The sequence below is a fragment of the Bos grunniens genome, chromosome 13, assembly GCF_055505025.1.
Source record: "Bos grunniens cultivar Pamir isolate PY7600 chromosome 13, Bosgru_T2T1.0, whole genome shotgun sequence".
Classification (NCBI taxonomy): Eukaryota; Metazoa; Chordata; class Mammalia; order Artiodactyla; family Bovidae; genus Bos; species Bos grunniens.
This window is the reverse complement of record NC_141177.1, coordinates 38,962,624-38,975,550: the sequence shown is the minus strand read 5'-3', so window position 1 is coordinate 38,975,550 and position 12,927 is coordinate 38,962,624. Positions and strand designations below refer to the sequence as shown.

Below are 12,927 nucleotides of genomic sequence, written 5' to 3'. Positions count from 1 at the left end.
ATGGGTCCAAACCACAGGTAAGCACATCAAAGTCATAAAACAGGTGTCCTAGAGAATCCGTCTTTGGGTTTTGTATCAACCTTGTGCCCATTCTGGAAATGAAGAGCTCAGAAACATTTAGGGCTTAACTAAAAATGGAAAGAAATGTTAGCTCTTATACCTGTAAGTTTTAGATTTAGGGAAAATTTTTTTTTTTTAATTAATGTCTAAAATATATTTATCATAAAGCACAGAAATAAATGTGAGGAATATGAAGTACTATATCCTATGGAGTAGAATCTCAGCCTGACAGAATTTGGGGGAGGGGTGCCTTCTCACATCCCAACCTAAGTCCCTGTGGATTCTGTTCGGCCCTCCTGAAGTGCCATACTATCTTGGAGGGGAATTATGGCAGGAATGAGCAGTGTTACTATGGTGATATGGGATGTGCGTCAATAAAGCGAACACAAAGCCCTGATGGAGAGGAAGATGGTATTTGGATCCCCTGATAGCCATCTGCACAATGGCCCAGTGACCAGCACCTGAGGACTGCAGCGTTTACCAGCACGACCTCCACGGCCTCGCAGGTACTCAGGGGCCCTTTCGGATCTGCAATTTTCACTCATTCAAAAATGCCCAGGTTGTGTCTGCTGATGGGTCAGTGTGATTGGTTTTTGTCTTTCCTCTCCAGGTGGAAAAATTGATGAGGTTATACTGTACTCTGTTAATTCTCACAAGCATTATCAATAAGTGAGCAATGCTTTTGAAAGTATATAATACATATCTACTAAAAAGGTCCAAACTGATCGCCTTGTGACTCAAATTTCAAAACCGCTTATTTCTACATTAAGGAGTAAAACTTCTTACTGTATTACACATGTAATACGCAACATGGTGACTGTGGTTAACAATACTGCGATGTGTATTTGACAGTTGCTTAGAAAGTAGAGTTTAAGAGCTCTCATCACATGAAAAAAAATTTTTGTAGCTAGGGATGGTGACAGATATTAACTAGACTTAATTGGAGCCATCATTTCACAGTATATACATGTATTGAATTGTAATGTTGTACACATGTAACTAATATATAATAGAGTATATATGCTCATTATATCTCAATTTTTTAAAATTTTAAGCAGGAATAAAAGAAAAACTCCAATTCTCAGAAAAATGTTTAAAGGCCCTGCCTCTTGTAGAATCCAAGAATATGAGGGAAATTTCTCTTTTGTTAACAAGGAGGTTTTTTGTTCTGTAAGTTGTACATTTTACCCAGGACAGACCTCACCAGCCACTTGACCTGCCACCATCTGGGATGCTCCAAGCAGGAGATGTGGTTTAATTAGAAGGTGTGTTGGGGGCCCGGGGAAGCATGATCTTTGGAGGTAGACTGTTCTGGTAGCCACAGCCGACACAACTGGGGAAAGTGTCAGCAGAGAGGGGACTAGTGGAGGATTCTCCAGAGAGAAGAGGTTGGGGAGCCAGGCGGCTTCAGACTAGACTAGCCTAAGGCCCTTCTCCTGACTCCAGGTGAAGACAGCAGGTGTGGGCAGAGGACACAGGTTGGAGATTAAAGTCCTCAAAACATCCTCAGGCTTCCTGATGTTATCAGAACCGTAGCCCTGGAGGCATTTCCAAGGGGGCAGGAGGTTGATCTTCTAAGGGAAAGGTTGCTGAGTGAGTTAGGGAAACACTCCTAACTGCCCAAAGTCCACCCCTCTCTCTTCCACCTGGGGTGCCTCCAAGCAGATGACCCTGCAATATTTTGACTAAACTGATGGCATGGACAACAGCTGGGTGCTGAATGGCATAGCCCTACAGCACACCTAGACTGTGAAACCCAGCTCTCCCTGAAACACAACTTCCCAAGGCACAGCCACCTCCTCACCTTCCCACCCCCCACTCCAGCCCCTGTAGGTCCACTGGCTGTCTGGAGGCTGAGCCTGAACACACAAGCCCTGTAGAAAGATTTTTATTTTTTAAGAGTAAGAATAACAGCAACTCTCTTGCGGAGCCATTCTTCACCCAGTTTAGCATTCTGAGGTTACTCAGATTGGACTGTTCCTTGATGGCTATCCAACATTAGGATTTTCTTACAAAGAATTTCCGATAAAGAGAGCACCTGCTTTAGGGGCTTCCCTTGGCTGCTCTTCCACAGTGGAAATCGACGAGCCCTTCAGGGTGACCATTGAACAGCAGGGACCCCTCCTTCAGAACACCAAATTTAGAACCGCTTCTGGAGTCTAACCAGCTCCAGGCCTGACAATCAAGGATGTCAGCGGATGAGAGTTTAGATGATTGAATCAATTGACCACATGCCAGGAAATGCCATATTTTATTTATTTTTATTATTAAAAATTTCTGTTATTGGAGTATGGTTGTTTTACAATGTGATGCTAGTTTCTGCTGTACAGCAAACTGAGTCAGCTACACATATACATACACCCCTCTTTGTCACCACAGAGCATTGGCCAAAGTTCCCTGTGCTATACAGGAAGTTCTCATTAGTTTTGCCATATTCTAGAACTTAATCTCAAGGCCACTCCTAGACCTGTGAGGATGGCAGCATGTGATCCAACAGCAATGCCGTGGAGAGACACTTGGTGACGAGCACTGATGAACCCCTCTTGAAATGAGATCATTTCCGTGCTTTCCTTGACATATTTGTATTTACACTGAAGCATCAAAAACACATTATATTCGTAGGAATTCAATTTTACTCTTTGAGCAAAGTAAGTTATGTAACTAGCTAAAAGGAATGCAAAAGCAATTTGCAAACATGAAATGGCTTTAAGGAATAAATGTACGATGATGCTATTAAGATTATCATCAAAATTCAATTAAATGTTCACTAGTTTTTAGTTATGAGAAGGAGCACATATACAGAAGTGAAATGCTAGCCAACTGTTAAATAATAATTAGTGGAAGCAACATTTCCTGATTCCACCCTGAAAGTTAGTGAAGCATTTCAAATAAGTTTTATAAAAGCAAATTTAAAACCTACCTGGAGTCTCATTCAGCATACCTTGGGAATATGAACTCCTTTTCACGGATGAAAGTGTAAGCATTTTTCTGTTGTGTGCAAAATGTTTTCCTTATTTTTTTTTACTTCCTGTTGAAATGGCTACTTTCACCCATATATGGCTTCAAACACACAAACCATTTCAGAGCGCCTGTCGAAATTTTTCACTCTTGTCCTAGAGCTAATTTTGGACTTTCAGTCCTAACAATCTCTTCTGGGAACTTTGTCAGTGAAAACAGCATAGTAAGGCACATGTAAATACCATGTTGCATTCTTGAACACAAACCAATGTGTTTTTGTATTTGGTTTATTTGTTTCTGGAACATCTGTTTATAAGTTGCCCATGACAATTGGGAAACACGTTTTCAGCCCTGTGTACAGGAGGACTTTGAAAGCACTTGCAGATTTCAAAGCAAGGCAATATCTTTTCGGTGACGTCAGCTTCCACTCCCTTGTACCGGGAACTCACCGTCCTCGGAACTGAAAGTTAGGAGTGGATGCCAAAGGTCTTTCACCTGTGAGTGTTTTTCCTGTAAGCCCAGTTAACCAGGCATGCAGAGCTGCCAGATCTGGGAGCGAGACAAGACTCTTCAGTTCGTACAAGCCTCAGTGTCAAGGCTAATTCCTCAGTTGTCCCCAGAGCATGGCCACGTAGAGTCTTCACACCTCCTGGCTGGCCCTTGTCCTCTTCGAGTACCTGGGTCCGGCACTCAGAATTAAGCTGAAGATCAACACAAAATACTGTGACCCTTGTGAGCACAGCACATGCTGTCAAGTGCGTGTTACATACGCGCAGCTGGAGCTCGTTGTTGCCGGCCCCTCCACGACTATACAGTCACACACTGAAGTTTTCAGGGACACTCATATCTACAGGCTGTTTCAGTGAGACTAGAGAGCCTTGGTCCTGGGGGCCCAAGAAGCATGTCATTCAGAAAACAAGAGTAGATGAAGGATTTTATGCACGCACACAGAACACACAACACACATACACACAGGTGCACACACACACATACACAGAGGTGCACACGCATGCACACACTGTAGACTGGTCCTCACAGCCCATCCCGTTCCCCCAATTCACAGCACTGGGTAAATCTGACTTCCTCAACTTTCATGAAAATGAAAATGTTCTAAGATGTCTCTTTTGCTTTGAAGTGTTTAAAAACAATTCTGCATGGAAGATCGTGTTCTCGTGCTCTCATTTTTTTTTCCTTCTGGAGGTGACATGTCACCACGTAAACTTGGACAAAGATGTGGACGAACCCTCGGCCACAACAGAGCCTGCCCTTTGGGAGCAAGGCCGTGCCAAAATAGACGGCAAAGGAAAACGAAACCCTGAGTGAACAATACAGGCCCCAAAATAGCAGCAGGGTTGACAACCACAGCAGCAGGAACGTCTGCTCATCGCCTGCCAACAGCTCTGACCCTGGCCTCTCTCCCTGGGAGGGGGGAGGGGGCACAGGGGACATGGGGCCCACCAGCAAGCCAGCTGACAGCACTCTGTTCTGAGCCTCAAATCTGAAACACTGTTAACAGACCTGGGGCGGAACCATCCTTCTGAGGAGCTTTCCAAGGAGAATGAATAAGCTGACTTCCCCAGGGTCACTGGGAGCTAGAAGGAGATAGCCTCTGTCCACAGGACCAGGAGATGCCCTGAGACAAGTCAGAGCATCCCCAGACCATAAGTGAGGGAACTGAGACCAAGGCAAGACTGGCACGCAGTCCCACAGCTAGAAGCTGTCTAGAAACCGTGCATCTATGGTGGGCTGGGAGCCAGGAAAAAAGACATCCCTGACCCTCATCCTTAACTGAAGATGCTGTGCAAATGAAACCATAGTTGAAAAGAAACACTCTAGTATCTCATGGGGACACAGGGCACAGCAAACGCACAGAAGAAGAGCCGTCATACCACAGATGGGGGACGATGCGGTCAGGAAGAGGCAGGAAACTTCCAGGAGGTAAGAGTAGCCTGAGCAAAGCCAGGGCCTTAGGGGAGAAGGTTCATGGTGGAAATAAGCCAAGGGAGAGGAGGCGGGCTTGCAGCTCTTTACCATGTCCTGAGCTGGGAAGTAAAGTGGTGAGAAGCCACTAAGAAAACCCCCAGGGGCTGGGGACTGGGAAGCTTGCAGCTAGATCCCCAGCTAAGGGAAAGCCTGGAGGAATGATTCTGAGATGGTCAAATGGGGAGTGAGAGACCAGGTGGATTCTGTCCCTCCCAGGTAGGAGGATCCACATCCCCATGACACTGCCCGCAGTGGACAGGCCGGAGATCATCGATGACCCAACTATTGCTTTAACATGAGCGGAAGCAGGAAATTACAGCCCCAGTTCTTGCACAGCCCACAAACTCTTGATAAGCAGAAGCAACTGAGGAGCGGACTTTGTATTTCCTAGATTCTGCCCAGGACCCAGAGATCCAAATTACTTCTAAACTCAAGGGGTGGACCACATCACTCCTGAATGGATGAAAACCCTGAATAAGCCCACTTGAGGCTCTCCACAGTGTCTGATCAGAACCAGAACCAGGACCCATGGCCCATAAACACTCCGTTGGCCCAGCTCCTGAGGATTACACACTTTCCCATAGTTCACCCCCTCCCCAGGAATACCAGGCTTCCAAGGAAAAAGTATTAAGACATTTTCAGCAGCATCTTAAACAGTGTGCATGTGGCCAAGTCCCACATGGAGCACAGAGGGAATAAGGAGTACACATGGATCAGAGATAAGTGGGGTCTGTGCAGGAGGCACCAGGCTGGCGGTTACAGCCAAGTCCGACCCAGCCATGTACAAGCATTGCTCACACACAGGGTTATCAGTGACAGGAAAGCAAGGTCTTGCCCATTTTACTCATTTTTTACAACCGAGAACAAATATTGACTTAGCACTTATAGAATACCTCCCACCAGATTAGAGGTCAGTGTAGAATTCTAGTGAATGAAAATAAGATGTTAATTATTACAGCTTCATGGTGCCTTTAGAAGGAAACTCAGGATGCATTTTTAGCCTGCATTCAAGACAGCCATGTGGTCATGAACGAATTCTCTTGGAGGGGTTTGAAAGAGAAATGGTGAGTCCAGACGTTCCCTAACAGGCAACGGGATTCTTAACTGGGGCACAGCCATGACTGGGCGTTGGTCTGAGGCTCCCTCTGATAAGATGCTGGGTCACCCTCACTCGAAGGGGTAGACACACATGGCTCGGCCAGGTGGTTCCCAGCAGATAAACCCGGCAGATCCTTGAAGTGGGTCTCCGTGAATCTGAGCCTAATCACGTCAGCGTCCAAGACAGCCCTGGGCAGGATTTCAGAAGCATGGGGACTAGAGGCCTCTGTTCCCCTCCCAACCTCACCTTTGCTCTCAGAGCTCCAGACGATGTCATCTACCTGATCTGACTCGGAGCCAGGTCTGGACTCCTCCAGCTGCCGAGTTACAGCAATTTTCACAAGTGGTAGCACCAAGGCAGGAGCCATCCTGCCCTGGAGGTAGCATGGTGATGAATCACAGACGAATCACTTTAATGAGCCCCAGGGGTGGGGGTGGGGAATCTCAGGGGTCGGGAGTGGGGCGGGGGCAGGTTCTAAACTCAGCAAGCATCAGACACCCATGTGTGAAGAATGCCAGCTCAATTTCCTGATTTCAGGAAAAGAGACGTTTTTGCTGGAAGGAGGCTCTGAGACTATACAATTCAACACTGCTGTTTTGTAGAACTGGAAATGCAAATCCAAGCTCAAATGGTCACTTGGTAGCCAAGCCAGGCAAAAGTTTGGTTCCCTGATGTCCAGTCCCTCTGCCACACGGCTAGAGCGCAACTCTGTCTTCGGAAGCCAGTGTGCATTCGTGTTAGGGCTTTGGTGATAGGAGTGAATTATGATTTCCCTGGGCAAAACTGCAGCTCCACTTAGGCTGCTGGGCAAACACTGTCCCTTCCGTTAGGGAAGCTTCAGTTATAGATAAATAATAAACAAGGCAACAGCTGCTGCCAAAACCACTCGCCGAAACTTTCTTTCTTGGTAATAGAGCAATGAGTGTGTTTTCCCTAAGAACTTGTTTCTGGCAACATGTACAAACAAAGCCACACACACGGTGACAAACTGTGCTGCTTACAGTTTTGCTAATGACATGCTTGTTATTGAAACAGGAAGTGAGTCAGCCACGACCAATCATATATTTTATTCCGTTGTGTTGGCTCACTTAAAAAAAAAAAAAAAACCTATCGCAAGGCAACAGTGTTTGTTTTCCAAATAATACACTCTCTTTGAGGGAAAAAATGCATCAGAGACCGCTTTGAGATTTTAATGAACGTTTTCTAGGAAATTAGGGGAGAGTTCCTCAATCAATATATCATCATCAAACTATTGCAAAATAACCTTCACAAGTATCATACAGAATCAAATGAGTATTTTTTAATTAAAGGAAATATATGCTTAATACTTTTAAGGATATGGAATCTGGTATTTGCCATTCAGTTGTAAAAGCTTTTACACCTCTGAATAGTATATGACTGCTACTAACTGCAAACTTAAAAATGGTTAGGGACACCCTCGCAGACATTGGAAGGTACTGCATTTTTAGCTTTTACTAATTTCACTACGACCAGGGTTGAAGTGAAGTTTGCCTTTGTCCAATACAGTTTTGCATCTACACAGTGCAAATGAATAATATTAAAAAATGTGTTTCAAAGTATAAGACATTTTAAAAAATTGCCAAATAAACGACTGAATCTGATTGCCTATTAAATACTGAGCGTGTGTGATAGTTCATGGGGGTGTTCAAGAACCATGCATTTTCTACTGAAATGTGCTTCAAATGAGGAATGAAGGATTTAAAAAATTTTGATCTTTAGTTGTTCACGAAGTCCCCCACCCAGCCCTCAAGTGATTCAAATAGAAAAGCTTCGCTGACAATGGAGTTAGATGCCTGACATTTCTTGTCAATCACTGATGAATCTAGTAAGCCAAACTTCCACCTGTGCATTATGTATTTTCTATAAACTCCTCCTGCTTTGAGGCTTCCCTGGCGGCTCAGACAGTAGAGTATCTGCTGCAGTGCAGGAGACCCACTTTCCATCCCTGGGTCCGGAAGATCCTCTGGAGAAGGGAATGAAAACCCACTCCAGGATTCTTGTCTGGAGAATCTCATGGACAGAGGAGCCTGGTGGGTTACAGTCAACTGGGTCACAAAGAGTCAGACTCACACTTTCACTTTCTCCCACCTTGGGACTGTGTGGGGAGAATGGATGGCTCAGCGGGGGACCTTCAGTCCCACTGTGGGCCTCCTACTGCTCAGGAGACGGAGGGTTGGCTGGAGGCCCGGCCTGGGTCACAAGCAGACCCAGAGCCAGGGCACATGGGCCCTGCTCATCCTTTCTCTCAAAGCCTTGCCATCTCCCCTTGTGGGACAATCAGGACTGCCCTGGTTCAATTCTCTATAGCATGCTCAAGTGTTCAAAAGACATAAGCCCTCTCTCTTTTTTTTCTTCTTTTCCCTCCTTAAATCTCAGAATGAATAGTTTCCATCTGTAATTGTTGGTTTTATATTTTTAAATAGTGAACCAAGAAACTTAATGTCTCATTATCTCTGAAATGATTCGTGCATTCGCTACACACAACTCTGCTGATAATGGCCCAAGACTGTCACTTCGTCTGCTCAAAGAAAGTTCCTTTTTTAATTTTTCTTGACTGGTCTGTGGATTGCCAGAGATCTGCTGTTTCCACACTCTGCATAGATCTAATTTAAGTAGTATTAAAAAAAAAAAAAAAGATACCCCAGACATTATACTGGATTGGCAGTTTCAGAAACACATGCGGTTTCAAGCCGTCATTGCAGATCTGAAGCAAATTATTTCTGTAAATGTGTGAAAAATTGACTTTTCTCAAGAATGGCTCATGAAGTACACAAGCCAAGACCTATTCAGGAAAACCACAGCTCCTGACATTCCCTCTCCATGATTTTCCTGGAGACGAGGAGTCCTGAATAAATTCGGTTTTTCTAAAATGACAGATTTTGTCAATTTGCTTTTTAGAGTCCCGTGTTTTCTTGGGCTCTGTCATGTAATATTTTACCTTAAAGCATTAAGAAAACATCTCTCTGCTCTGACATCTATAAGGGCTCCTGGGCTCAGGAGAGCGACACGATTTCTCACCCCAGAAGTTCAAGGCTTTGCGATCGTATGCTCACTGCACAAAGAAACAGTCACACCGTAAGGTTTTCTCGCTACCATGACAACATGTGATTTCCAAGTACCAATTTTTCTGCCAGGCAGCTCCAGGACTTAACTCCCAAAGAGATGTTGCCTTTCAAGAAGGTAAACTTTTAAAATAGTTCTATAAATAGCTCATCGTCCAGAGGGTTTTCTTTCCATAGCGAGGTGTCTGAGGATAGGTAATTCTAGACAAATGTTTGCAACCGACTCAGACCCTAAAATTAATTATCGAAACACTCTTAAACTTGGCATGTTTTTATGAATTGGTTTATCACAACAATACTATATTTTGAAAATAGTCTAAAGATACTCAGGTTGTAATTTGCCCTAAGCCAACTGGAATAAGAACATCCCAAGAGAGAACTCTCCACAGTACAGCCAGGTGACCATCGTGTGTGTGTGTGTGTGTGTGTGTGTGTGTGTGTGTGTATCTCTGTGTAAGCATGCCTGTGAATACACGTGCCTGTGAATGTCTGTGTTTTTGTGGGTGGGAATATGTGTTTCTGAGTGTGTCTGCAAATGTGAGTATCTCTGAATATCCTAGTGTCAGGGTGTGTCTATTCCCAACCAAGACTTTTGGAGGGAAATAAAAGCCAAGCAAACAAAGAAATTAAGGAAGACTGATTGTGCTGGGACCAGAGTCACAGGGCAGGCAGCAACGAGGTGCCCCCGGCTCTGCCCACTGCACACTGGCCATCAAGAACCAAGAAGACATCCCAACTTGGGGCCACTCTGGAACAGTCCTGCAGTCTGAGGATGGGAAGAGGGCAGGGAAGGAAGGTGGAGTGTGGCCTGATGCCTCTGTCACCGAGTAGAGGGGAGACGGTCACCCTCCACCATCTTGCCCTTCTCCCCATGCCCACCACTGTGCTTACCGGGAGGAAGGGACTCTATGGTCGCCGGTTGACATGACCCCCATCTTCTCTCTGCAGAATCCTCCTAGGAGTCAGGCTGAATTTGTCCCTGGGCCGTAGACAAAATCTTATTTATAATTAGCAGAACTTCTACTATGAGCTAAGCATACATGAGCTCATTTCATTGCCAACCAGTCCTGGAAAGGAAGCATGTTTTTAACTGAAGCATGTTGTTAACAGCCTTTGTTGTTAGAATTCCAGTTGGGCCCTGACACCTACATCTCTCACCTCAGACACCCCTTCCCAGAGCCTTTGCATGTACCCAGGGCCCCTGGGTGATGCCTCCTGACTGGTGAAGCCTCGGTGCGCAAGACGGCAGTTGGGCTGGGGATGCCACAAGGCCCCTACACTGCCCAGAGCTCCTGTGGGATCCTGGAGTCAGAGAGAAGGAGAGGACCCCTTACTAAAACAGAAAAGAAACCCCTCCAGAAAACCAATCGTGCAAATGATGCACTCATACAAATGGCTCAATTACACAAGGGACCCAAGCAAAGATTTTTTACCGAAAGTGAAGCGTGCATTTACCCCACTGTCAGCAGCTTTGGCATCACAGGAATTAAATCATGGAGAATGACCACTGTGGGGTGTTCCACATTCTTAATCAGATCAGCAAACGGAGATGTTCTGCTGGGAGCAGAAGTGTAAAGCAAAATCATTAGTCAATTGAATTAAAAAGCCAATTTTATGTTTGTTTCCTAATATTAGAATATACTACAGCATTAACCTGTAGATAAATCCCTTGTGTATGCAAAGGTCACTCAGGTTATCAGCCTTCAAAAAGTATTTATTGAGCAGCTGCTAGATTCTAGGCTTTGTGCTAAACACTACAGACAAAGACATCAACCAGTATGTAAAGCCCTGAGACAGACTGAAACCACAATCACAGAAAACTAACCAATCTAATCACATGGACCTCAGCCTTGTCTAACTCAACGAAACTAAACCATGCCATGTAGGGCCACCCAAGATGGACAGGTCATGGTGGAGAGTTCTGACAAAATATGGTCCACTGGAGAAAGGAATGGCAAACCACTTCAGTATTCTTGCCTTGAGAACCCCATGAACAGTATGAAAAGGCAAAATGATAGGATACTGAAAGAGAAACTCCCCAGGTCAGTAGGTGCCCAATAGTACTGGAGATCAGTGGAGAAATAACTCCAGAAAGAATGAAGGGATGGAGCCAAAGCAAAAACAATACCCAGTTGTGGATGTGACTGGTGATAGAAGCAAGGTCCAATGCTGTAAAGAGCAATATTGACTAGGAACCTGGAATGTTAGGTCCATGAATCAAGGCAAATTGGAAGTGGTCAAACAAGAGATGGCAAGAGTGAACGTCGACACTTTAGGAATCAGCAAACTAAAATGGACTGGAATGGGTGAATTTAACTCAGATGACCATTATATCTACTACTGTGGGCAGGAATCTCTTAGAAGAAATGAAGTAGCCATCATGGTCAACAAAGGAGTCCGAAATGCAGTACTTGGAGGCAATCTCAAAAATGACAGAATGATCTCTGTTCGTTTCCAAGGCAAACTATTCAATATCACGGTAATCCAAGTCTATGCCACAACCAGTTACGCTGAAGAAGCTGAATTTGAACAGTTCTATGAAGACCTACGAGACATTTTAGAACTAACACCCAAAAAACATGTCCTTTTCATTACAGGGGACTGGAATGCAAAAGTAAGAAGTCAAGAAACACTTGGAGTAACAGGCAAATTTGGCCTTGGAGTATGGAATGAAGCAGGGCAAAAGCTAATAGAGTTTTGCCAAGAGAACGCACTGGTCATAGCAAACACCCTCTTCTAACAACACAAGAGAAGACTCTACACATGGACATCACCAGATGGTCAACACCGAAATCAGATTGATTATATTCTTTGCAGCCAAAGATGGAGAAGCTTCATATAGTCAGCAAAAACAAGACCAGGAGCTGACTGTGGCTCAGATCATGAACTCCTTATTGCCAAATTCAGACTTAAATTGAAGAAAGTAGGGAAAACCACTAGACCATTCAGGTATGACCTAAATCAAATCCCTTATGATTATACAGTGGAAGTGAGAAATAGATTTAAGGGACTAGATCTGGTAGACAGAGTGCCTGATGAACTATGGACGGAGGTTCGTGATATTGTACAGGAGACAGGGATCAAGACCACTACAATAAAAAGAAATGCAAAAAAAAAGCAAAATGGCTGTCTGAGGAGGCCTTACAAATACCTGAGAAAAGAAGAGAAGCGAAAAGCAAAGGAGAAAAGGAAAGATATAAGCATCTGAATGCAGAGTTCCAAAGAATAGTAAGGAGAGGATAAGAAAGCCTTCCTCAGGGATCAATGCAAAGAAATAGAGGAAAACAACAGAATGGGAAAGTCTAGAGATCTCTTTAAGAAAATTAGAGACACCAAGGGAACATTTCATGCAAAGATGGGCTCAATAAACGACAGAAATGGTATGGACCTAACAGAAGCTATTAAGAAGAGGTGGCAAGAATACACAGAAGAACTGTACAAAAAAGATCTTCATGACCCAGATAATCACGATGGTGTGGTCACTCACCTGGAGTCAGACATCCTGGAATGTGAAGTCAAGTGGGCCTTAGGAAGCATCCCTATGAACAAAGCTAGTAGAGGTGACGGAATTCCAGCTAAGCTATTTCAAATCCTGAAAGATGATGCTGTGAAAGTGCTGCACTCAATATGCCAGCAAATTTGGAAAACTCAGCAGTGGCCACAGGACTGGAAAAGGTCAGTTTTCATTCCAATCCCAAAGAAAGGCAATGCCAAAGAATGCTCAAACTACAGCACAATTGCACT

At 44.5% G+C, this 12,927-nt stretch overlaps 1 long non-coding RNA gene across 1 annotated transcript; it reads right to left on the bottom strand.

The window, feature by feature from the left end:
- Positions 1–2,302: 2,302 nt before the first annotated feature.
- Positions 2,303–6,479, bottom strand: LOC147360773 (uncharacterized). Its single transcript, XR_015138713.1, has 2 exons — positions 6,347–6,479; positions 2,303–3,719 (listed from the first exon to the last, which is right to left on the bottom strand). It is a non-coding gene; the product is annotated as an uncharacterized LOC147360773 (long non-coding RNA).
- Positions 6,480–12,927: the final 6,448 nt, after the last annotated feature.